This window comes from Microchirus variegatus (assembly GCF_963457635.1).
Source record: "Microchirus variegatus genome assembly, chromosome: 2".
Lineage (NCBI taxonomy): Eukaryota > Metazoa > Chordata > Actinopteri > Pleuronectiformes > Soleidae > Microchirus > Microchirus variegatus.
The window spans coordinates 20,119,525-20,142,902 of record NC_139803.1 but is presented as its reverse complement, the minus strand read 5'-3'; positions in this window follow the sequence as shown (position 1 = coordinate 20,142,902).

Sequence of the window (23,378 nt, the reverse complement as noted above, 5' to 3'; positions counted from 1 at the left end):
GAAAAAAATGGAAAATCTCCAAATGAGCTTAACTCACTCTAATGTACACATGAACATAGAAAAACAGAAAACAAGTCCAAACAATGAAATAATTGCAACATTTTACACTGAGTGTCCAGAAGTAACATTGTAAAGATGTTATGTTCACTTTTAAAGGTTTATATCATGTGGCAGGAGAAAAAAATGGAAAATCTCCAAATGAGCTTAACTCACTCTTATGTACACATAAACATAGAAAAACAGAAAACAAGTCCAAACAATGAAATAATTGCAACATTTTACACTGAGTGTCCAGAAGTAACATTGTAAAGATGTTATGTTCACTTTTAAAGGTTTATATCATGTGGCAGGAGAAAAAAATGGAAAATCTCCAAATGAGCTTAACTCACTCTAATGTACACATGAACATAGAAAAACAGAAAACAAGTCCAAACAATGAAATAATTGCAACATTTTACACTGAGTGTCCAGAAGTAACATTGTAAAGATGTTATGTTCACTTTTTAAGGTTTATATGATGTGGAAGGAGAAAAAAATGGAAAATCTCCAAATGAGCTTAACTCACTCTTATGTACACATAAACATAGAAAAACAGAAAACAAGTCCAAACAATGAAATAATTGCAACATTTTACACTGAGTGTCCAGAAGTAACATTGTAAAGATGTTATGTTCACTTTTATAGGTTTATATCATGTGGTAGGAGAAAAAAATGGAAAATCTCCAAATGAGCTTAACTCACTCCAATGCGCAAGTAAACATAGAAAAACAAAAAACAAGTCCAAACAATGAAATAATTGCAACATTTTACACTGAGTGTCCAGAAGTAACATTGTAAAGATGTTATGTTCACTTTTTAAGGTTTATATCATGTGACAGGAGAAAAAAATGGAAAATCTCCAAATGAGCTTAACTCACTCTAATGAACACATAAACATAGAAAAACAGTAAACAAGTCCAAACAATGAAATAATTGCTGAATTATACACTGAGTGTCCAGAAGTAACATTGTAAAGATGTTATGTTCACTTTTTAAGGTTTATATCATGTGGCAGGAGAAAAAAATGGAAAATCTCCAAATGAGCTTAACTCACTTTAATGTACACATAAAAATGGAAAAACAGAAAACAAGTCCAAACAATGAAATAATTGCAAAATTTTACACTGAGTGTCCAAAAGTAACATTGTAAAGATGTTATGTTCACTTTTTAAGGTTCATATCATGTGGCAGGAGAAAAAAATGGAAAATCTCCAAATGAGCTTAACTCACTCTTATGTACACATAAACATAGAAAAACAGAAAACAAGTCCAAACAATGAAATAATTGCAACATTTTACACTGAGTGTCCAGAAGTAACATTGTAAAGATGTTATGTTCACTTTTATAGGTTTATATCATGTGGCAGGAGAAAAAAATGGAAAATCTCCAAATGAGCTTAACTCACTCTAATGTACACATGAACATAGAAAAACAGAAAACAAGTCCAAACAATGAAATAATTGCAACATTTTACACTGAGTGTCCAGAAGTAACATTGTAAAGATGTTATCTTCACTTTTTAAGGTTTATATCATGTGGCAGGAGAAAAAAATGGAAAATCTCCAAATGAGCTTAACTCACTCCAATGCGCAAGTAAACATAGAAAAACAAAAAACAAGTCCAAACAATGAAATAATTGCAAAATGTTACACTGAGTGTCCAAAAGTAACATTGTAAAGATGTTATGTTAACTTGTTAAGGTTTATATCATGTGGAAGGAGAAAAAAATGGAAAATCTCCAAATGAGCTTAACTCAGTCACATGTACACATAAACATAGAAAAACAGAAAACAAGTCCAAACAATGAAATAATTGCAACATTTTACAGTGAGTGTCAAGAATTAACATTCTAAAGATGTTATGTTCATTTTTTAAGGCTTATATCATGTGGCATGAGAAAAAAATGGAAAATCTCCAAATGAGCTTAACTCACTCTTATGTACACATAAACATAGAAATACAGAAAACAAGTCCAAACAATGAAATAATTGCAACATTTTACACTGAGTGTCCAGAAGTAACATTGTAAAGATGTTATGTTCACTTTTAAAGGTTTATATCATGTGGCAGGAGAAAAAAATGGAAAATCTCCAAATGAGCTTAACTCACTCTAATGTACACATGAACATAGAAAAACAGAAAACAAGTCCAAACAATGAAATAATTGCAACATTTTACACTGAGTGTCCAGAAGTAACATTGTAAAGATGTTATGTTCACTTTTTAAGGTTTATATGATGTGGAAGGAGAAAAAAATGGAAAATCTCCAAATGAGCTTAACTCACTCTTATGTACACATAAACATAGAAAAACAGAAAACAAGTCCAAACAATGAAATAATTGCAACATTTTACACTGAGTGTCCAGAAGTAACATTGTAAAGATGTTATGTTCACTTTTAAAGGTTTATATCATGTGGCATGAGAAAAAAAATGGAAAATCTCCAAATGAGCTTAACTCACTCTTATGTACACCTAAACATAGAAAAAGAGAAAACAAGTCCAAACAATGAAATAATTGCAACATTTTACACTGAGTGTCCAGAAGTAACATTGTAAAGATGTTATGTTCACTTTGTAAGGTTTATATGATGTGGAAGGAGAAAAAAATGGAAAATCTCCAAATGAGCTTAACTCACTCTTATGTACACATAAACATAGAAAAACAGAAAACAAGTCCAAACAATGAAATAATTGCAACATTTTACACTGAGTGTCCAGAAGTAACATTTTAAAGATGTTATGTTCACTTTTAAAGGTTTATATCATTTGGCAGGAGAAAAAAATGGAAAATCTCCAAATGAGCTTAACTCACTCCAATACGCAAGTAAACATAGAAAAACAGAAAACAAGTCCAAACAATGAAATAATTGCAAAATGTTACACTGAGTGTCCAGAAGTAACATTGTAAAGATGTTATGTTCACTTTTAAAGGTTTATATCATTTGGCAGGAGAAAAAAATGGAAAATCTCCAAATGAGCTTAACTCACTCCAATGCGCAAGTAAACATAGAAAAATAGAAAACAAGTCCAAACAATGAAATAATTGCTACATTTTACACTGAGTGTCCAGAAGTAACATTGTAAAGATGTTAATTTCACTGTTTAAGGTTTATATCATGTGGCAGGAGAAAAAAATGGAAAATCTCCAAATGAGCTTAACTCACTCTTATGTACACATAAACATAGAAAAACAGAAAACAAGTCCAAACAATGAAATAATTGCAACATTTTACACTGAGTGTCCAGAAGTAACATTGTCAAGATGTTATGTTCACTTTTAAAGGTTTATATCATTTGGCAGGAGAAAAAAATGGAAAATCTCCAAATGAGCTTAACTCACTCCAATACGCAAGTAAACATAGAAAAACAGAAAACAAGTCCAAACAATGAAATAATTGCAAAATGTTACACTGAGTGTCCAGAAGTAACATTGTAAAGATGTTATGTTCACTTTTAAAGGTTTATATCATTTGGCAGGAGAAAAAAATGGAAAATCTCCAAATGAGCTTAACTCACTCCAATGCGCAAGTAAACATAGAAAAATAGAAAACAAGTCCAAACAATGAAATAATAGCTACATTTTACACTGAGTGTCCAGAAGTAACATTGTAAAGATGTTAATTTCACTGTTTAAGGTTTATATCATGTGGCAGGAGAAAAAAATGGAAAATCTCCAAATGAGCTTAACTCACTCCAATACGCAAGTAAACATAGAAAAACAGAAAACAAGTCCAAACAATGAAATAATTGCAACATTTTACACTGAGTGTCCAGAAGTAACATTGTAAAGATGTTATGTTCACTTTTAAAGGTTTATATCATGTGGCAGGAGAAAAAAATGGAAAATCTCCAAATGAGCTTAACTCACTCCTATACGCAAGTAAACATAGAAAAACAGAAAACAAGTCCAAACAATGAAATAATTGCAACATTTTACACTGAGTGTCCAGAAGTAACATTGTAAAGATGTTATGTTCACTTTTAAAGGTTTATATCATGTGGCAGGAGAAAAAAATGGAAAATCTCCAAATGAGCTTAACTCACTCTAATGTACACATGAACATAGAAAAACAGAAAACAAGTCCAAACAATGAAATAATTGCAACATTTTACACTGAGTGTCAAGAATTAACATTGTAAAGATGTTATGTTCATTTTTTAAGGCTTATATCATGTGGCATGAGAAAAAAATGGAAAATCTCCAAATGAGCTTAACTCACTCTTATGTACACATAAACATAGAAAAACAGAAAACAAGTCCAAACAATGAAATAATTGCAACATTTTACACTGAGTGTCCAGAAGTAACATTGTAAAGATGTTATGTTCACTTTTAAAGGTTTATATCATGTGGCAGGAGAAAAAAATGGAAAATCTCCAAATGAGCTTAACTCACTCTAATGTACACATGAACATAGAAAAACAGAAAACAAGTCCAAACAATGAAATAATTGCAACATTTTACACTGAGTGTCCAGAAGTAACATTGTAAAGATGTTATGTTCACTTTTAAAGGTTTATATCATGTGGCAGGAGAAAAAAATGGAAAATCTCCAAATGAGCTTAACTCACTCTAATGTACACATGAACATAGAAAAACAGAAAACAAGTCCAAACAATGAAATAATTGCAACATTTTACACTGAGTGTCAAGAATTAACATTGTAAAGATGTTATGTTCATTTTTTAAGGCTTATATCATGTGGCATGAGAAAAAAATGGAAAATCTCCAAATGAGCTTAACTCACTCTTATGTACACATAAACATAGAAAAACAGAAAACAAGTCCAAACAATGAAATAATTGCAACATTTTACACTGAGTGTCCAGAAGTAACATTGTAAAGATGTTATGTTCACTTTTAAAGGTTTATATCATGTGGCAGGAGAAAAAAATGGAAAATCTCCAAATGAGCTTAACTCACTCTAATTTACACATGAACATAGAAAAACAGAAAACAAGTCCAAACAATGAAATAATTGCAAAATGTTACACTGAGTGTCCAAAAGTAACATTGTAAAGATGTTATGTTAACTTGTTAAGGTTTATATCATGTGGAAGGAGAAAAAAATGGAAAATCTCCAAATGAGCTTAACTCAGTCACATGTACACATAAACATAGAAAAACAGAAAACAAGTCCAAACAATGAAATAATTGCAACATTTTACAGTGAGTGTCAAGAATTAACATTCTAAAGATGTTATGTTCATTTTTTAAGGCTTATATCATGTGGCATGAGAAAAAAATGGAAAATCTCCAAATGAGCTTAACTCACTCTTATGTACACATAAACATAGAAAAACAGAAAACAAGTCCAAACAATGAAATAATTGCAACATTTTACACTGAGTGTCCAGAAGTAACATTGTAAAGATGTTATGTTCACTTTTAAAGGTTTATATCATGTGGCAGGAGAAAAAAATGGAAAATCTCCAAATGAGCTTAACTCACTCTAATGTACACATGAACATAGAAAAACAGAAAACAAGTCCAAACAATGAAATAATTGCAACATTTTACACTGAGTGTCCAGAAGTAACATTGTAAAGATGTTATGTTCACTTTTTAAGGTTTATATGATGTGGAAGGAGAAAAAAATGGAAAATCTCCAAATGAGCTTAACTCACTCTTATGTACACCTAAACATAGAAAAAGAGAAAACAAGTCCAAACAATGAAATAATTGCAACATTTTACACTGAGTGTCCAGAAGTAACATTGTAAAGATGTTATGTTCACTTTGTAAGGTTTATATGATGTGGAAGGAGAAAAAAATGGAAAATCTCCAAATGAGCTTAACTCACTCTTATGTACACATAAACATAGAAAAACAGAAAACAAGTCCAAACAATGAAATAATTGCAACATTTTACACTGAGTGTCCAGAAGTAACATTTTAAAGATGTTATGTTCACTTTTAAAGGTTTATATCATTTGGCAGGAGAAAAAAATGGAAAATCTCCAAATGAGCTTAACTCACTCCAATACGCAAGTAAACATAGAAAAACAGAAAACAAGTCCAAACAATGAAATAATTGCAAAATGTTACACTGAGTGTCCAGAAGTAACATTGTAAAGATGTTATGTTCACTTTTAAAGGTTTATATCATTTGGCAGGAGAAAAAAATGGAAAATCTCCAAATGAGCTTAACTCACTCCAATGCGCAAGTAAACATAGAAAAATAGAAAACAAGTCCAAACAATGAAATAATTGCTACATTTTACACTGAGTGTCCAGAAGTAACATTGTAAAGATGTTAATTTCACTGTTTAAGGTTTATATCATGTGGCAGGAGAAAAAAATGGAAAATCTCCAAATGAGCTTAACTCACTCTTATGTACACATAAACATAGAAAAACAGAAAACAAGTCCAAACAATGAAATAATTGCAACATTTTACACTGAGTGTCCAGAAGTAACATTGTAAAGATGTTATGTTCACTTTTAAAGGTTTATATCATTTGGCAGGAGAAAAAAATGGAAAATCTCCAAATGAGCTTAACTCACTCCAATACGCAAGTAAACATAGAAAAACAGAAAACAAGTCCAAACAATGAAATAATTGCAAAATGTTACACTGAGTGTCCAGAAGTAACATTGTAAAGATGTTATGTTCACTTTTAAAGGTTTATATCATTTGGCAGGAGAAAAAAATGGAAAATCTCCAAATGAGCTTAACTCACTCCAATGCGCAAGTAAACATAGAAAAATAGAAAACAAGTCCAAACAATGAAATAATTGCTACATTTTACACTGAGTGTCCAGAAGTAACATTGTAAAGATGTTAATTTCACTGTTTAAGGTTTATATCATGTGGCAGGAGAAAAAAATGGAAAATCTCCAAATGAGCTTAACTCACTCCAATACGCAAGTAAACATAGAAAAACAGAAAACAAGTCCAAACAATGAAATAATTGCAACATTTTACACTGAGTGTCCAGAAGTAACATTGTAAAGATGTTATGTTCACTTTTAAAGGTTTATATCATGTGGCAGGAGAAAAAAATGGAAAATCTCCAAATGAGCTTAACTCACTCCTATACGCAAGTAAACATAGAAAAACAGAAAACAAGTCCAAACAATGAAATAATTGCAACATTTTACACTGAGTGTCCAGAAGTAACATTGTTAAGATGTTATGTTCACTTTTAAAGGTTTATATCATGTGGCAGGAGAAAAAAATGGAAAATCTCCAAATGAGCTTAACTCACTCTAATGTACACATGAACATAGAAAAACAGAAAACAAGTCCAAACAATGAAATAATTGCAACATTTTACACTGAGTGTCAAGAATTAACATTGTAAAGATGTTATGTTCATTTTTTAAGGCTTATATCATGTGGCATGAGAAAAAAATGGAAAATCTCCAAATGAGCTTAACTCACTCTTATGTACACATAAACATAGAAAAACAGAAAACAAGTCCAAACAATGAAATAATTGCAACATTTTACACTGAGTGTCCAGAAGTAACATTGTAAAGATGTTATGTTCACTTTTAAAGGTTTATATCATGTGGCAGGAGAAAAAAATGGAAAATCTCCAAATGAGCTTAACTCACTCTAATGTACACATGAACATAGAAAAACAGAAAACAAGTCCAAACAATGAAATAATTGCAACATTTTACACTGAGTGTCCAGAAGTAACATTGTAAAGATGTTATGTTCACTTTTAAAGGTTTATATCATGTGGCAGGAGAAAAAAATGGAAAATCTCCAAATGAGCTTAACTCACTCTAATGTACACATGAACATAGAAAAACAGAAAACAAGTCCAAACAATGAAATAATTGCAACATTTTACACTGAGTGTCAAGAATTAACATTGTAAAGATGTTATGTTCACTTTTAAAGGTTTATATCATGTGGCAGGAGAAAAAAATGGAAAATCTCCAAATGAGCTTAACTCACTCTAATTTACACATGAACATAGAAAAACAGAAAACAAGTCCAAACAATGAAATAATTGCAACATTTTACACTGAGTGTCCAGAAGTAACATTGTAAAGATGTTATGTTCACTTTTTAAGGTTTATATGATGTGGAAGGAGAAAAAAATGGAAAATCTCCAAATGAGCTTAACTCACTCTTATGTACACATAAACATAGAAAAACAGAAAACAAGTCCAAACAATGAAATAATTGCAACATTTTACACTGAGTGTCCAGAAGTAACATTGTAAAGATGTTATGTTCACTTTTATAGGTTTATATCATGTGGTAGGAGAAAAAAATTGAAAATCTCCAAATGAGCTTAACTCACTCCAATGCGCAAGTAAACATAGAAAAACAAAAAACAAGTCCAAACAATGAAATAATTGCAACATTTTACACTGAGTGTCCAGAAGTAACATTGTAAAGATGTTATGTTCACTTTTTAAGGTTTATATCATGTGACAGGAGAAAAAAATGGAAAATCTCCAAATGAGCTTAACTCACTCTAATGAACACATAAACATAGAAAAACAGTAAACAAGTCCAAACAATGAAATAATTGCTGAATTATACACTGAGTGTCCAGAAGTAACATTGTAAAGATGTTATGTTCACTTTTTGAGGTTTATATCATGTGGCAGGAGAAAAAAATGGAAAATCTCCAAATGAGCTTAACTCACTTTAATGTACACATAAAAATGGAAAAACAGAAAACAAGTCCAAACAATGAAATAATTGCAAAATTTTACACTGAGTGTCCAAAAGTAACATTGTAAAGATGTTATGTTCACTTTTTAAGGTTCATATCATGTGGCAGGAGAAAAAAATGGAAAATCTCCAAATGAGCTTAACTCACTCTTATGTACACATAAACATAGAAAAACAGAAAACAAGTCCAAACAATGAAATAATTGCAACATTTTACACTGAGTGTCCAGAAGTAACATTGTAAAGATGTTATGTTCACTTTTATAGGTTTATATCATGTGGCAGGAGAAAAAAATGGAAAATCTCCAAATGAGCTTAACTCACTCTAATGTACACATGAACATAGAAAAACAGAAAACAAGTCCAAACAATGAAATAATTGCAACATTTTACACTGAGTGTCCAGAAGTAACATTGTAAAGATGTTATCTTCACTTTTTAAGGTTTATATCATGTGGCAGGAGAAAAAAATGGAAAATCTCCAAATGAGCTTAACTCACTCCAATGCGCAAGTAAACATAGAAAAACAAAAAACAAGTCCAAACAATGAAATAATTGCAAAATGTTACACTGAGTGTCCAAAAGTAACATTGTAAAGATGTTATGTTCACTTTTTAAGGTTTATATCATGTGACAGGAGAAAAAAATGGAAAATCTCCAAATGAGCTTAACTCACTCTTATGTACACATAAACATAGAAAAACAGAAAACAAGTCCAAACAATGAAATAATTGCAACATTTTACACTGAGTGTCCAGAAGTAACATTGTAAAGATGTTATGTTCACTTTTAAAGGTTTATATCATTTGGCAGGAGAAAAAAATGGAAAATCTCCAAATGAGCTTAACTCAGTCTGATGTACACATAAACATAGAAAAACAGAAAACAAGTCCAAACAATGAAATAATTGCAAAATTTTACACTGAGTGTCCAAAAGTAACATTGTAAAGATGTTATGTTAACTTGTTAAGGTTTATATCATGTGGAAGGAGAAAAAAATGGAAAATCTCCAAATGAGCTTAACTCAGTCTAATGTACACATAAACATAGAAAAACAGAAAACAAGTCCAAACAATGAAATAATTGCAACATTTTACACTGAGTGTCAAGAATTAACATTGTAAAGATGTTATGTTCATTTTTTAAGGCTTATATCATGTGGCATGAGAAAAAAATGGAAAATCTCCAAATGAGCTTAACTCACTTTAATGTACACATAAAAATGGAAAAACAGAAAACAAGTCCAAACAATGAAATAATTGCAAAATTTTACACTGAGTGTCCAAAAGTAACATTGTAAAGATGTTATGTTCACTTTTTAAGGTTCATATCATGTGGCAGGAGAAAAAAATGGAAAATCTCCAAATGAGCTTAACTCACTCTTATGTACACATAAACATAGAAAAACAGAAAACAAGTCCAAACAATGAAATAATTGCAACATTTTACACTGAGTGTCCAGAAGTAACATTGTAAAGATGTTATGTTCACTTTTAAAGGTTTATATCATGTGGCAAGAGAAAAAAATGGAAAATCTCCAAATGAGCTTAACTCACTCTAATGTACACATGAACATAGAAAAACAGAAAACAAGTCCAAACAATGAAATAATTGCAACATTTTACACTGAGTGTCCAGAAGTAACATTGTAAAGATGTTATCTTCACTTTTTAAGGTTTATATCATGTGGCAGGAGAAAAAAATGGAAAATCTCCAAATGAGCTTAACTCACTCCAATGCGCAAGTAAACATAGAAAAACAAAAAACAAGTCCAAACAATGAAATAATTGCAAAATGTTACACTGAGTGTCCAAAAGTAACATTGTAAAGATGTTATGTTCACTTTTTAAGGTTTATATCATGTGACAGGAGAAAAAAATGGAAAATCTCCAAATGAGCTTAACTCACTCTTATGTACACATAAACATAGAAAAACAGAAAACAAGTCCAAACAATGAAATAATTGCAACATTTTACACTGAGTGTCCAGAAGTAACATTGTAAAGATGTTATGTTCACTTTTAAAGGTTTATATCATGTGGCATGAGAAAAAAAATGGAAAATCTCCAAATGAGCTTAACTCACTCCAATGCGCAAGTAAACATAGAAAAACAAAAAACAAGTCCAAACAATGAAATAATTGCAACATTTTACACTGAGTGTCCAGAAGTAACATTGTAAAGATGTTATGTTCACTTTTTAAGGTTTATATCATGTGACAGGAGAAAAAAATGGAAAATCTCCAAATGAGCTTAACTCACTCTTATGTACACCTAAACATAGAAAAAGAGAAAACAAGTCCAAACAATGAAATAATTGCAACATTTTACACTGAGTGTCCAGAAGTAACATTGTAAAGATGTTATGTTCACTTTGTAAGGTTTATATGATGTGGAAGGAGAAAAAAATGGAAAATCTCCAAATGAGCTTAACTCACTCTTATGTACACATAAACATAGAAAAACAGAAAACAAGTCCAAACAATGAAATAATTGCAACATTTTACACTGAGTGTCCAGAAGTAACATTTTAAAGATGTTATGTTCACTTTTAAAGGTTTATATCATTTGGCAGGAGAAAAAAATGGAAAATCTCCAAATGAGCTTAACTCACTCCAATACGCAAGTAAACATAGAAAAACAGAAAACAAGTCCAAACAATGAAATAATTGCAAAATGTTACACTGAGTGTCCAGAAGTAACATTGTAAAGATGTTATGTTCACTTTTAAAGGTTTATATCATTTGGCAGGAGAAAAAAATGGAAAATCTCCAAATGAGCTTAACTCACTCCAATGCGCAAGTAAACATAGAAAAATAGAAAACAAGTCCAAACAATGAAATAATTGCTACATTTTACACTGAGTGTCCAGAAGTAACATTGTAAAGATGTTAATTTCACTGTTTAAGGTTTATATCATGTGGCAGGAGAAAAAAATGGAAAATCTCCAAATGAGCTTAACTCACTCTTATGTACACATAAACATAGAAAAACAGAAAACAAGTCCAAACAATGAAATAATTGCAACATTTTACACTGAGTGTCCAGAAGTAACATTGTAAAGATGTTATGTTCACTTTTAAAGGTTTATATCATTTGGCAGGAGAAAAAAATGGAAAATCTCCAAATGAGCTTAACTCACTCCAATACGCAAGTAAACATAGAAAAACAGAAAACAAGTCCAAACAATGAAATAATTGCAAAATGTTACACTGAGTGTCCAGAAGTAACATTGTAAAGATGTTATGTTCACTTTTAAAGGTTTATATCATTTGGCAGGAGAAAAAAATGGAAAATCTCCAAATGAGCTTAACTCACTCCAATGCGCAAGTAAACATAGAAAAATAGAAAACAAGTCCAAACAATGAAATAATTGCTACATTTTACACTGAGTGTCCAGAAGTAACATTGTAAAGATGTTAATTTCACTGTTTAAGGTTTATATCATGTGGCAGGAGAAAAAAATGGAAAATCTCCAAATGAGCTTAACTCACTCCAATACGCAAGTAAACATAGAAAAACAGAAAACAAGTCCAAACAATGAAATAATTGCAACATTTTACACTGAGTGTCCAGAAGTAACATTGTAAAGATGTTATGTTCACTTTTAAAGGTTTATATCATGTGGCAGGAGAAAAAAATGGAAAATCTCCAAATGAGCTTAACTCACTCCTATACGCAAGTAAACATAGAAAAACAGAAAACAAGTCCAAACAATGAAATAATTGCAACATTTTACACTGAGTGTCCAGAAGTAACATTGTAAAGATGTTATGTTCACTTTTAAAGGTTTATATCATGTGGCAGGAGAAAAAAATGGAAAATCTCCAAATGAGCTTAACTCACTCTAATGTACACATGAACATAGAAAAACAGAAAACAAGTCCAAACAATGAAATAATTGCAACATTTTACACTGAGTGTCAAGAATTAACATTGTAAAGATGTTATGTTCATTTTTTAAGGCTTATATCATGTGGCATGAGAAAAAAATGGAAAATCTCCAAATGAGCTTAACTCACTCTTATGTACACATAAACATAGAAAAACAGAAAACAAGTCCAAACAATGAAATAATTGCAACATTTTACACTGAGTGTCCAGAAGTAACATTGTAAAGATGTTATGTTCACTTTTAAAGGTTTATATCATGTGGCAGGAGAAAAAAATGGAAAATCTCCAAATGAGCTTAACTCACTCTAATGTACACATGAACATAGAAAAACAGAAAACAAGTCCAAACAATGAAATAATTGCAACATTTTACACTGAGTGTCCAGAAGTAACATTGTAAAGATGTTATGTTCACTTTTAAAGGTTTATATCATGTGGCAGGAGAAAAAAATGGAAAATCTCCAAATGAGCTTAACTCACTCTAATGTACACATGAACATAGAAAAACAGAAAACAAGTCCAAACAATGAAATAATTGCAACATTTTACACTGAGTGTCAAGAATTAACATTGTAAAGATGTTATGTTCATTTTTTAAGGCTTATATCATGTGGCATGAGAAAAAAATGGAAAATCTCCAAATGAGCTTAACTCACTCTTATGTACACATAAACATAGAAAAACAGAAAACAAGTCCAAACAATGAAATAATTGCAACATTTTACACTGAGTGTCCAGAAGTAACATTGTAAAGATGTTATGTTCACTTTTAAAGGTTTATATCATGTGGCAGGAGAAAAAAATGGAAAATCTCCAAATGAGCTTAACTCACTCTAATTTACACATGAACATAGAAAAACAGAAAACAAGTCCAAACAATGAAATAATTGCAAAATGTTACACTGAGTGTCCAAAAGTAACATTGTAAAGATGTTATGTTAACTTGTTAAGGTTTATATCATGTGGAAGGAGAAAAAAATGGAAAATCTCCAAATGAGCTTAACTCAGTCACATGTACACATAAACATAGAAAAACAGAAAACAAGTCCAAACAATGAAATAATTGCAACATTTTACAGTGAGTGTCAAGAATTAACATTCTAAAGATGTTATGTTCATTTTTTAAGGCTTATATCATGTGGCATGAGAAAAAAATGGAAAATCTCCAAATGAGCTTAACTCACTCTTATGTACACATAAACATAGAAAAACAGAAAACAAGTCCAAACAATGAAATAATTGCAACATTTTACACTGAGTGTCCAGAAGTAACATTGTAAAGATGTTATGTTCACTTTTAAAGGTTTATATCATGTGGCAGGAGAAAAAAATGGAAAATCTCCAAATGAGCTTAACTCACTCTAATGTACACATGAACATAGAAAAACAGAAAACAAGTCCAAACAATGAAATAATTGCAACATTTTACACTGAGTGTCCAGAAGTAACATTGTAAAGATGTTATGTTCACTTTTTAAGGTTTATATGATGTGGAAGGAGAAAAAAATGGAAAATCTCCAAATGAGCTTAACTCACTCTTATGTACACATAAACATAGAAAAACAGAAAACAAGTCCAAACAATGAAATAATTGCAACATTTTACACTGAGTGTCCAGAAGTAACATTGTAAAGATGTTATGTTCACTTTTAAAGGTTTATATCATGTGGCATGAGAAAAAAAATGGAAAATCTCCAAATGAGCTTAACTCACTCTTATGTACACCTAAACATAGAAAAAGAGAAAACAAGTCCAAACAATGAAATAATTGCAACATTTTACACTGAGTGTCCAGAAGTAACATTGTAAAGATGTTATGTTCACTTTGTAAGGTTTATATGATGTGGAAGGAGAAAAAAATGGAAAATCTCCAAATGAGCTTAACTCACTCTTATGTACACATAAACATAGAAAAACAGAAAACAAGTCCAAACAATGAAATAATTGCAACATTTTACACTGAGTGTCCAGAAGTAACATTTTAAAGATGTTATGTTCACTTTTAAAGGTTTATATCATTTGGCAGGAGAAAAAAATGGAAAATCTCCAAATGAGCTTAACTCACTCCAATACGCAAGTAAACATAGAAAAACAGAAAACAAGTCCAAACAATGAAATAATTGCAAAATGTTACACTGAGTGTCCAGAAGTAACATTGTAAAGATGTTATGTTCACTTTTAAAGGTTTATATCATTTGGCAGGAGAAAAAAATGGAAAATCTCCAAATGAGCTTAACTCACTCCAATGCGCAAGTAAACATAGAAAAATAGAAAACAAGTCCAAACAATGAAATAATTGCTACATTTTACACTGAGTGTCCAGAAGTAACATTGTAAAGATGTTAATTTCACTGTTTAAGGTTTATATCATGTGGCAGGAGAAAAAAATGGAAAATCTCCAAATGAGCTTAACTCACTCTTATGTACACATAAACATAGAAAAACAGAAAACAAGTCCAAACAATGAAATAATTGCAACATTTTACACTGAGTGTCCAGAAGTAACATTGTAAAGATGTTATGTTCACTTTTAAAGGTTTATATCATTTGGCAGGAGAAAAAAATGGAAAATCTCCAAATGAGCTTAACTCACTCCAATACGCAAGTAAACATAGAAAAACAGAAAACAAGTCCAAACAATGAAATAATTGCAAAATGTTACACTGAGTGTCCAGAAGTAACATTGTAAAGATGTTATGTTCACTTTTAAAGGTTTATATCATTTGGCAGGAGAAAAAAATGGAAAATCTCCAAATGAGCTTAACTCACTCCAATGCGCAAGTAAACATAGAAAAATAGAAAACAAGTCCAAACAATGAAATAATTGCTACATTTTACACTGAGTGTCCAGAAGTAACATTGTAAAGATGTTAATTTCACTGTTTAAGGTTTATATCATGTGGCAGGAGAAAAAAATGGAAAATCTCCAAATGAGCTTAACTCACTCCAATACGCAAGTAAACATAGAAAAACAGAAAACAAGTCCAAACAATGAAATAATTGCAACATTTTACACTGAGTGTCCAGAAGTAACATTGTAAAGATGTTATGTTCACTTTTAAAGGTTTATATCATGTGGCAGGAGAAAAAAATGGAAAATCTCCAAATGAGCTTAACTCACTCCTATACGCAAGTAAACATAGAAAAACAGAAAACAAGTCCAAACAATGAAATAATTGCAACATTTTACACTGAGTGTCCAGAAGTAACATTGTAAAGATGTTATGTTCACTTTTAAAGGTTTATATCATGTGGCAGGAGAAAAAAATGGAAAATCTCCAAATGAGCTTAACTCACTCTAATGTACACATGAACATAGAAAAACAGAAAACAAGTCCAAACAATGAAATAATTGCAACATTTTACACTGAGTGTCAAGAATTAACATTGTAAAGATGTTATGTTCATTTTTTAAGGCTTATATCATGTGGCATGAGAAAAAAATGGAAAATCTCCAAATGAGCTTAACTCACTCTTATGTACACATAAACATAGAAAAACAGAAAACAAGTCCAAACAATGAAATAATTGCAACATTTTACACTGAGTGTCCAGAAGTAACATTGTAAAGATGTTATGTTCACTTTTAAAGGTTTATATCATGTGGCAGGAGAAAAAAATGGAAAATCTCCAAATGAGCTTAACTCACTCTAATGTACACATGAACATAGAAAAACAGAAAACAAGTCCAAACAATGAAATAATTGCAACATTTTACACTGAGTGTCCAGAAGTAACATTGTAAAGATGTTATGTTCACTTTTAAAGGTTTATATCATGTGGCAGGAGAAAAAAATGGAAAATCTCCAAATGAGCTTAACTCACTCTAATGTACACATGAACATAGAAAAACAGAAAACAAGTCCAAACAATGAAATAATTGCAACATTTTACACTGAGTGTCCAGAAGTAACATTGTAAAGATGTTATGTTCACTTTTTAAGGTTTATATGATGTGGAAGGAGAAAAAAATGGAAAATCTCCAAATGAGCTTAACTCACTCTTATGTACACATAAACATAGAAAAACAGAAAACAAGTCCAAACAATGAAATAATTGCAACATTTTACACTGAGTGTCCAGAAGTAACATTGTAAAGATGTTATGTTCACTTTTATAGGTTTATATCATGTGGTAGGAGAAAAAAATTGAAAATCTCCAAATGAGCTTAACTCACTCCAATGCGCAAGTAAACATAGAAAAACAAAAAACAAGTCCAAACAATGAAATAATTGCAACATTTTACACTGAGTGTCCAGAAGTAACATTGTAAAGATGTTATGTTCACTTTTTAAGGTTTATATCATGTGACAGGAGAAAAAAATGGAAAATCTCCAAATGAGCTTAACTCACTCTAATGAACACATAAACATAGAAAAACAGTAAACAAGTCCAAACAATGAAATAATTGCTGAATTATACACTGAGTGTCCAGAAGTAACATTGTAAAGATGTTATGTTCACTTTTTAAGGTTTATATCATGTGGCAGGAGAAAAAAATGGAAAATCTCCAAATGAGCTTAACTCACTTTAATGTACACATAAAAATGGAAAAACAGAAAACAAGTCCAAACAATGAAATAATTGCAAAATTTTACACTGAGTGTCCAAAAGTAACATTGTAAAGATGTTATGTTCACTTTTTAAGGTTCATATCATGTGGCAGGAGAAAAAAATGGAAAATCTCCAAATGAGCTTAACTCACTCTTATGTACACATAAACATAGAAAAACAGAAAACAAGTCCAAACAATGAAATAATTGCAACATTTTACACTGAGTGTCCAGAAGTAACATTGTAAAGATGTTATCTTCACTTTTTAAGGTTTATATCATGTGGCAGGAGAAAAAAATGGAAAATCTCCAAATGAGCTTAACTCACTCCAATGCGCAAGTAAACATAGAAAAACAAAAAACAAGTCCAAACAATGAAATAATTGCAAATTGTTACACTGAGTGTCCAAAAGTAACATTGTAAAGATGTTATGTTCACTTTTTAAGGTTTATATCATGTGACAGGAGAAAAAAATGGAAAATCTCCAAATGAGCTTAACTCACTCTTATGTACACATAAACATAGAAAAACAGAAAACAAGTCCAAACAATGAAATAATTGCAACATTTTACACTGAGTGTCCAGAAGTAACATTGTAAAGATGTTATGTTCACTTTTAAAGGTTTATATCATTTGGCAGGAGAAAAAAATGGAAAATCTCCAAATGAGCTTAACTCAGTCTGATGTACACATAAACATAGAAAAACAGAAAACAAGTCCAAACAATGAAATAATTGCAAAATTTTACACTGAGTGTCCAAAAGTAACATTGTAAAGATGTTATGTTAACTTGTTAAGGTTTATATCATGTGGAAGGAGAAAAAAATGGAAAATCTCCAAATGAGCTTAACTCAGTCTAATGTACACATAAACATAGAAAAACAGAAAACAAGTCCAAACAATGAAATAATTGCAACATTTTACACTGAGTGTCAAGAATTAACATTGTAAAGATGTTATGTTCATTTTTTAAGGCTTATATCATGTGGCATGAGAAAAAAATGGAAAATCTCCAAATGAGCTTAACTCACTTTAATGTACACATAAAAATGGAAAAACAGAAAACAAGTCCAAACAATGAAATAATTGCAAAATTTTACACTGAGTGTCCAAAAGTAACATTGTAAAGATGTTATGTTCACTTTTTAAGGTTCATATCATGTGGCAGGAGAAAAAAATGGAAAATCTCCAAATGAGCTTAACTCACTCTTATGTACACATAAACATAGAAAAACAGAAAACAAGTCCAAACAATGAAATAATTGCAACATTTTACACTGAGTGTCCAGAAGTAACATTGTAAAGATGTTATGTTCACTTTTAAAGGTTTATATCATGTGGCAAGAGAAAAAAATGGAAAATCTCCAAATGAGCTTAACTCACTCTAATGTACACATGAACATAGAAAAACAGAAAACAAGTCCAAACAATGAAATAATTGCAACATTTTACACTGAGTGTCCAGAAGTAACATTGTAAAGATGTTATGTTAACTTTTTAAGGTTTATATCATGTGGCAGGAGAAAAAAATGGAAAATCTCCAAATGAGCTTAACTCACTCTGATGAACACATAAACATAGAAAAACAGAAAACAAGTCCAAACAATGAAATAATTGCAAAATGTTACACTGAGTGTCCAGAAGTAACATTGTAAAGATGTTATGTTCACTTGTTAAGGTTTATATCATGTGGAAGGAGAAAAAAATGGAAAATCTCCAAATGAGCTTAACTCAGTCTAATGTACACATGAACATAGAAAAATAGAAAACAAGTCCAAACAATGAAATAATTGCAACATTTTACAGTGAGTGTCAAGAATTAACATTGTAAAGATGTTATGTTCATTTTTTAAGGCTTATATCATGTGGCATGAGAAAAAAATGGAAAATCTCCAAATGAGCTTAACTCACTCTTATGTACACATAAACATAGAAAAACAGAAAACAAGTCCAAACAATGAAATAATTGCAACATTTTACACTGAGTGTCCAGAAGTAACATTGTAAAGATGTTATGTTCACTTTTAAAGGTTTATATCATGTGGCAGGAGAAAAAATGGAAAATCTCCAAATGAGCTTAACTCACTCTAATGTACACATGAACATAGAAAAACAGAAAACAAGTCCAAACAATGAAATAATTGCAACATTTTACACTGAGTGTCCAGAAGTAACATTGTAAAGATGTTATGTTCACTTTTAAAGGTTTATATGATGTGGAAGGAGAAAAAAATGGAAAATCTCCAAATGAGCTTAACTCACTCTTATGTACACATAAACATTGAAAAACAGAAAACAAGTCCAAACAATGAAATAATTGCAAAATTTTACACTGAGTGTCCAGAATTAACATTGTAAAGATGTTATGTTCATTTTTTAAGGCTTATATCATGTGGCATGAGAAAAAAATGGAAAATCTCCAAATGAGCTTAACTCACTCTTATGTACACATAAACATAGAAAAACAGAAAACAAGTCCAAACAATGAAATAATTGCAACATTTTACACTGAGTGTCCAAAAGTAACATTGTAAAGATGTTATGTTCACTTTTTAAGGTTCATATCATGTGACAGGAGAAAAAAATGGAAAATCTCCAAATGAGCTTAACTCACTCTAATGAACACATAAACATAGAAAAACAGTAAACAAGTCCAAACAATGAAATAATTGCAACATTTTACACTGAGTGTCCAGAAGTAACATTGTAAAGATGTTATGTTCACTTTTTAAGGTTTATATGATGTGGAAGGAGAAAAAAATGGAAAATCTCCAAATGAGCTTAACTCACTCTTATGTACACATGAACATAGAAAAACAGAAAACAAGTCCAAACAATGAAATAATTGCAACATTTTACACTGAGTGTCCAGAAGTAACATTGTAAAGATGTTATGTTCACTTTTAAAGGTTTGTATCATTTGGCAGGAGAAAAAAATGGAAAATCTCCAAATGAGCTTAACTCAGTCTGATGTACACATAAACATAGAAAAACAGAAAACAAGTCCAAACAATGAAATAATTGAAAATGTTACACTGAGTGTCCAGAAGTAACATTGTAAAGATGTTATGTTAACTTGTTAAGGTTTATATCATGTGGAAGGAGAAAAAAATGGAAAATCTCCAAATGAGCTTAACTCAGTCTAATGTACACATAAACATAGAAAAACAGAAAACAAGTCCAAACAATGAAATAATTGCAACATTTTACACTGAGTGTCAAGAATTAACATTGTAAAGATGTTATGTTCATTTTTAAAGGCTTATATCATGTGGCATGAGAAAAAAATGGAAAATCTCCAAATGAGCTTAACTCACTCTTATGTACACATGAACATAGAAAAACAGAAAACAAGTCCAAACAATGAAATAATTGCAACATTTTACACTGAGTGTCCAGAAGTAACATTGTAAAGATGTTATGTTCACTTTTAAAGGTTTGTATCATTTGGCAGGAGAAAAAAATGGAAAATCTCCAAATGAGCTTAACTCAGTCTGATGTACACATAAACATAGAAAAACAGAAAACAAGTCCAAACAATGAAATAATTGAAAATGTTACACTGAGTGTCCAGAAGTAACATTGTAAAGATGTTATGTTAACTTGTTAAGGTTTATATCATGTGGAAGGAGAAAAAAATGGAAAATCTCCAAATGAGCTTAACTCAGTCTAATGTACACATAAACATAGAAAAACAGAAAACAAGTCCAAACAATGAAATAATTGCAACATTTTACACTGAGTGTCAAGAATTAACATTGTAAAGATGTTATGTTCATTTTTAAAGGCTTATATCATGTGGCATGAGAAAAAAATGGAAAATCTCCAAATGAGCTTAACTCACTCTTATGTACACATAAACATAGAAAAACAGAAAACAAGTCCAAACAATGAAATAATTGCAACATTTTACACTGAGTGTCCAGAAGTAACATTGTAAAGATGTTATGTTCACTTTTAAAGGTTTATATCATGTGGCAGGAGAAAAAAATGGAAAATCTCCAAATGAGCTTAACTCACTCTTATGTACACATCAACATAGAAAAACAGAAAACAAGTCCAAACAATGAAATAATTGCAACATTTTACACTGAGTGTCCAGAAGTAACATTGTAAAGATGTTATGTTCACTTTTAAAGGTTTATATGATGTGGAAGGAGAAAAAAATGGAAAATCTCCAAATGAGCTTAACTCACTCTTATGTACACATAAACATAGAAAAACAGAAAACAAGTCCAAACAATGAAATAATTGCAACATTTTACACTGAGTGTCCAGAGGTAACATTGTAAAGATGTTATGTTCACTTTTAAAGGTTTATATCATGTGGCAGGAGAAAAAAATTGAGAATCTCCAAATGAGCTTAACTCAGTCTAATGTACACATGAACATAGAAAAACAGAAAACAAGTCCAAACAATGAAATAATTGCAACATTTTACACTGAGTGTCAAGAATTAACATTGTAAAGATGTTATGTTCATTTTTAAAGGCTTATATCATGTGGCATGAGAAAAAAATGGAAAATCTCCAAATGAGCTTAACTCACTCTTATGTACACATAAACATAGAAAAATAGAAAACAAGTCCAAACAATGAAATAATTGCAAAATGTTACACTGAGTGTCCAGAAGTAACATTGTAAAGATGTAATGTTCACTTTTTAAGGTTTATATCATGTGGTAGGAGAAAAAAATGGAAAATCTCCAAATGAGCTTAACTCACTCTAATGTACACATAAACATAGAAAAACAGAAAACAAGTCCAAACAATGAAATAATTGCAACATTTTACACTGAGTGTCCAGAAGTAACATTGTAAAGATGGTATGTTCACTTTTAAAGGTTTATATCATTTGGCAGGAGAAAAAAATGGAAAATCTCCAAATGAGCTTAACTCACTCCAATACGCAAGTAAACATAGAAAAACAGAAAACAAGTCCAAACAATGAAATAATTGCAAAATGTTACACTGAGTGTCCAGAAGTAACATTGTAAAGATGTTATGTTCACTTTTTAAGGTTTATATCATGTGGTAGGAGAAAAAAATAGAAAATCTCCAAATGAGCTTAACTCACTCCAATGCGCAAGTAAACATAGAAAAACAAAAAACAAGTCCAAACAATGAAATAATTGCAACATTTTACACTGAGTGTCCAAAAGTAACATTGTAAAGATGTTATGTTAACTTGTTAAGGTTTATATGATGTGGAAGGAGAAAAAAATGGAAAATCTCCAAATGAGCTTAACTCAGTCTAATGTACACATAAACATAGAAAAACAGAAAACAAGTCCAAACAATGAAATAATTGCAACATTTTACACTGAGTGTCCAGAAGTAACATTGTAAAGATGTTATGTTCACTTTTAAAGGTTTATATCATGTGGCAGGAGAAAAAAATGGAAAATCTCCAAATGAGCTTAACTCACTCTAATGTACACATGAACATAGAAAAACAGAAAACAAGTCCAAACAATGAAATAATTGCAACATTTTACACTGAGTGTCCAGAAGTAAAATTGTAAAGATGTTATGTTCACTTTTAAAGGTTTATATGATGTGGAAGGAGAAAAAAATGGAAAATCTCCAAATGAGCTTAACTCACTCTTATGTACACATAAACATAGAAAAACAGAAAACAAGTCCAAACAATGAAATAATTGCAACATTTTACACTGAGTGTCCAGAGGTAACATTGTAAAGATGTTATGTTCATTTTTAAAGGCTTATATCATGTGGCATGAGAAAAAAATGGAAAATCTCCAAATGAGCTTAACTCACTCTTATGTACACATAAACATAGAAAAACAGAAAACAAGTCCAAACAATGAAATAATTGCAACATTTTACACTGAGTGTCCAGAGGTAACATTGTAAAGATGTTATGTTCACTTTTAAAGGTTTATATCATGTGGCAGGAGAAAAAAATTGAGAATCTCCAAATGAGCTTAACTCAGTCTAATGTACACATGAACATAGAAAAACAGAAAACAAGTCCAAACAATGAAATAATTGCAACATTTTACACTGAGTGTCCAGAAGTAACATTGTAAAGATGTTATGTTCACTTTTAAAGGTTTATATCATGTGGCAGGAGAAATAAATGGAAAATCTCCAAATGAGCTTAACTCACTCTCATGTACACATGAACATAGAAAAACAGAAAACAAGTCCAAACAATGAAATAATTGCAACATTTTACACTGAGTGTCCAGAAGTAACATTGTAAAGATGTTATGTTC